The sequence below is a fragment of the Limulus polyphemus genome, unplaced genomic scaffold, assembly GCF_000517525.1.
Source record: "Limulus polyphemus unplaced genomic scaffold, Limulus_polyphemus-2.1.2 Scaffold2988, whole genome shotgun sequence".
NCBI lineage: Eukaryota > Metazoa > Arthropoda > Merostomata > Xiphosura > Limulidae > Limulus > Limulus polyphemus.
Genome location: NW_013668598.1, coordinates 128,633 through 133,617, shown reverse-complemented (window position 1 = coordinate 133,617; position 4,985 = coordinate 128,633). Strand labels below are relative to the sequence as shown.

Sequence of the window (4,985 nt, the reverse complement as noted above, 5' to 3'; positions counted from 1 at the left end):
TAGAAGTTGGTGAGTCTAGCAGTTTGGGAGGAATTTCGTGACGTGACACACAAACACTAAATCATATCGTATATTTGTTGTAATTCAGAAAATCACTATCCACCAAGTATGTATATGTATAATCGAACCCTGGATTCTGACGCTATGACAAGTTGACCTTAGCTTCATTCTGTGATCAAATATTCTAAATCATAGTGAATAACGGATAAATTCGCCTTACTTTAAGAAAAAAAGAGAAAGAATTATGAAAATTTTCTATATTAGAAATTATTTCTTTCTGCATTCTTTAGTTTGTGGAACATTGTTTTTTTTTATTTTTGTATGAAAAGTTATGTAACCATTTTCTATATTTTCTGCCACGGTAATAAAAAACATATCGTTAACTCTATTTATGAGTCTTTCAAATTATATTAATAAACAAATTTTATGGTCAAATTAGAAGTTCAATACAACTGACAGTATGTTTGAGGTAATTTCATTTATATCATGATGCTTTGTTGGATTGTCAAAAGTAAAAACTTTCCGAATTGAAGTCACGGAAGGTGATATTTTTAAGCAGCTGAAATATTCTTCATACAGTTTGTATTAAAGTATTATTAGCATACTTTTCAGAACGTTTAAGTGGCAGTTGTTACTGTTGAAGAATCGCAATTGAAACCCACTAGATGGCAGCAGCGTTGTCCTGAAACCTTCATTACTTCGTGAATTTTCTTCACAAAGTCAAAAAAGTATAACAAAAACAACAACAAAATATGTTAAAGACATGTTCTAGCACAATTTTTGCTTTCTTTATACTCGGTGGGTCAGAGTTAAGTTTGCGGACTTACGACGCTAAAACCAGAAGTTCCTTTCCCTGCGATGGAAAGCGCGTAGATAGTTCATTGGGTAGCTTTACGCTAGAAACACAAAAATGCCCCCTTCACACGCACACCAGTGGGTTAGGCGATAAGCTTGAGAACTTATAGTGCTAAAATTAGAGATTCGATCTCTGTGCTGGACTCAATACAAGCTAAACCATAAAGGCATTTTAATTCAATATTTGTGACTTTTTAGTGAAATATTAACTAATATAGTTATTAAATATCCTATCAAACAGGAAACAAATTGAATTTGAAATAACTGCTGCGCCACTATTCAATTTCACATGGAACCGTCTCTCAGGTAACGGAAACTAAGTCGCTATTAAACTAATAGTATGTTTATACAGAATAGCTACAAACCTTCTTTAAAAGGTGCTTTGTGACTAATTTAAACTGCAAGGTACTTACCTGTTGCATCCCTTCAGTAAATAGTTATTCCAAGTTTACTAAATGTTGTTTTAGTCCCTTATAGAAAGCTTATTTCGAAGAGAAATAGTTCGTTTAGATCCTCCAAGTGAAAAGGTACTTTTCTAGTATTTATCCGCAGAACTTATTCCTAATAGAATTCATATGTTTGTGCAAGCAAAGTCCATCCAACCTCCAGTTGTTTGAATATCAAATTTTCTATGCAAAGCCCTCTTTTAGAAATTTATGACTTAATTGAAATACATTATATTGTTTTTTGCTGTTGAATGCTTTTATAGTATTTTGGTAGCAAAGTAACAATTCTATACAAATATTGAAATAGGATTTGTCACAAAAATAACATCTTTTGTTTTTGCAATTAAGCCTAAAACACTATTCATTTACAGTTATTGTTATTTTTTTAAACATAATAATTTTTATTACACGGCAATAATGAAGGTAACTAAACGAATTCGTCGTTATCTACATTAACATTAAGTTATGTATATCAAAATGCATACAGTTATATAGAAAATATCGTTATCAGGCTATAGAAGATAGAAATTAATTCTATTTCTGTTTATGGTGATGCTGAATTAGCTGAAAATCAGTTTATAAACCAGTATCCTCTTGTCAGCGGTTTATATGCAAAAGTTGAGTTTAATCTGATAACACTTCTGAAACCTGGCTCAAGGGTTTGATACCAGCCGCCACGAGTACCAGCTATATGGAACGGAAACGACAACGAAAGACTAACACAGGTTTTTAGTTTACTAGCGATCAATGGCGGTTTTAGTAAGTGTTAGGCCCTACCAGCCGGGTCATCGGATCACAAAGTTAACAATAGGTTTGCATGCTAGCGTGGAGTTTAGGGGGATGTGCTCCCTGAAATTGTTTGAAACAAGAAAAAAAAGATTCAAATTAAGTGTCTAACTGTTGTTTTATGGGTTTAAACATTTTGAAAGAAATAGAACTGAGGATGAATACATTTTAATTTTCAATGTTATTTCTAACTCACCAATACGAAACCTCTGGTACAAGCGCGAGTCCCCAAATAGCTTTCTGTCTACCTTGTGCTCTAAGCGAGCGTTACCTAACGAAGTACCTTCAAACTTCAACATAAGCATAAGTTGAAAATGTTGAATGTAAGGTTACGCTTGGATAAAATATATTATTATTTCTCTTTGTTTCATTGTTATAAAACATTTTATTTTTCCGTACTTATAAAGGTTATTCAATTATCATTTCACTAATATTTCGAAATCTAATTCCGCTAAGGCCTAGTAACCTACTTATGATATACTGTGACAGGAGTTTCACTCGCCCATTGATGGAAGCCACGTAACCCCAAGTAATACGTGTAAACATACATTATAATTATATTGCAAAGAGAGAAGTAATACACGTGTATAACATAAACATACTTCAAACTTTAGAGTCAGTTTTCAGGACAGTGACCTCCGACACTGACACGAATTGTCACCACGTGCATGAAATAAGACAGCAACTTGCTGAACTACGATGGATTTTGAGTTGTGAGTTAGTGAACATGACTGTAAAGCGTATCAATTTATTTCAGTCAAAACTCGAAGAAAACAGCTGAATAACGTGTATTTCTAGTGAATGAACTTGTTATCCGGTGATACGTCATAGATAGAAATTTCTTCTTTATTTATCCGTAAATTATGGATTTTAGTTTATAAACTCCTGGTGTTGGTTTACGTTAACACAAGTATTGATGACTTTTTAATTCTTTGTTTGTTGTTAAGTACAAAGCTACAAAATGGGTTATCTGTGCTCTGTCCACCACAGGTATCGAAACCCGATTTTTAACGTTGTAAGCATTGATAACTTTAGCGTATTGCTTGTTTTAGAATTTTCTGGTAAAGCCACACCGCAAAATTCTGATCGAATAGTGAAATAGGTCCCAAAGTACGGAGCCAGTTTTTAATAGGACTCATGGTCCCAAAGTACGGAGCCAGTTTTTAATAGGACTCATGGTCCCAAAGTACGGGGCCAGTTTTTAAAGGAAGAGGAACACGAACAAGACTCTTTGGATTCACATATTGGTCACGTTAACCATTGAGCCATCCACACCTGTTACTTGTTTTTTGACGTATGTTATTCAATATTTTCAGAACACAGAAACGTAACTCTAATCGATCATGTAGAATACAAGTACGTAAATTATTTCCAGGTTGGTCGTTATTATTGTTTAGCATGTAATGTTTTTTAGCCTCATACTAAAAAAAAAGAAACAAATACTAAAACGATCGTCACTCGCAAAACACATATCAGACGACAACAGTTTTGGCAGTAGTTAGATAATACAAGAAAACTAAACAAGTCCCTCGAGTATTATCTTTTTATCAGTTAACATGATGGTATTTGTCGTAAACTGATTTATGTTTATATATAAGGCTTATCTGGTAAATTCTTATCTTCTGGTAACTATTCCTAGTAATTTGTTACAAACTAACATGGGGACATAAACGTGATTTAAACAATTTCGCGCATAAACTACTTTTTCTGCCCTGATTAATCATTTATACACTGTAAGTAACTCACGGGGACAATAATCATTCTAATTACCAACGTATCGGAGTTTTATGAAATGGCGAATAAACAATGTGTTAGGAAATGATATGGTACAACCTTTCTGGTGTAAGTAAGCAAGTATTAACGCCCTCCAGTGGCACAGCAGTATGTCTGCGGACTTACAACGCTAGAAACCGGGTTTCGATAACCATGGTGGGCAAAGGACATATATAGCCCATTGTGTAGCCTTGTGCTTAATTACAAACAAGTATTAACTCACCGATGTCCGTTCATTGATACAGAACCAATGATATAAACTTTTGGTACATAATAAGTGGTACAGCGTTGGTGAGTAATCTCACCGGTGTAAAATTATTAGTACGTAACCAGTGATACAAAGTTATCATAGGATCAAACACTCTTTGGCTCCAACTTTTGGAACTACAAGTATACTTACTAGTACAGTACTACTGGTAGAGACTTAATAGTACAGAGTGATTAGTAGAGACGTACTGGTACGGAACTATTAGTACAGAGTTAATAGTACAGGGTGATTAGTCTGGAACTACCAGTATACTTACTGGTACAGAACTATTAGCACAGAGTTAATAGTACAGGGTGATTAGTCTGGAACTACTAGTATACTTACTGGTACAGAACTATTAGTACAAAGTCAATAGTACAGAATGATTAGTAGAGACGTACTGGCAAATAATGACTGGTACGGAAGTTAATGACTGGAGTTAATAGTACAGAATGATTAGTAGCGACTTACTGATGTAGAGTGATTGGTATAGATCTGCTAATGTAGACTTACAGATGCAGAGTAACTGGTAGAGAGTCACTGGTATATTACTTCTAGTGTAGACTTATTGGTACAGAGTGGCAGGTATAGAACTATTGGTACAGAGTGGCTGGTACAGAACTATTGGTACAGAGTGACTGGTACAGAACTATTAGTATATACTTACTAGTACAAAGTGATTGGCATAGAACTGTTAATTTAGACTTATTGGTAAAAAGTATTGATATAAAACTACTAGTTTGGACATATTGGTACACACTGACTGATATTTGTGTAGATTTATTGGTACACACTGACTGATATAGAACTACTAGTGTAGATTTATTGGTACACACTGACTGATATAGAACTACTAGTGTAGATTTATTGGTACACAC

The 4,985-nt window shown here is 34.1% G+C and overlaps 1 long non-coding RNA gene across 1 annotated transcript in view; it reads left to right on the top strand.

Moving 5' to 3' along the window:
* Positions 1–670: 670 nt before the first annotated feature.
* LOC111088013 overlaps positions 671–4,985 on the top strand; it is a 6,224-nt gene continuing 1,909 nt past the window's right edge. Inside the window, exon 1 of the long non-coding RNA XR_002612639.1 lies at positions 671–1,161. This is a non-coding gene — a long non-coding RNA (uncharacterized LOC111088013). The remainder of the gene's footprint in view (positions 1,162–4,985) is intronic.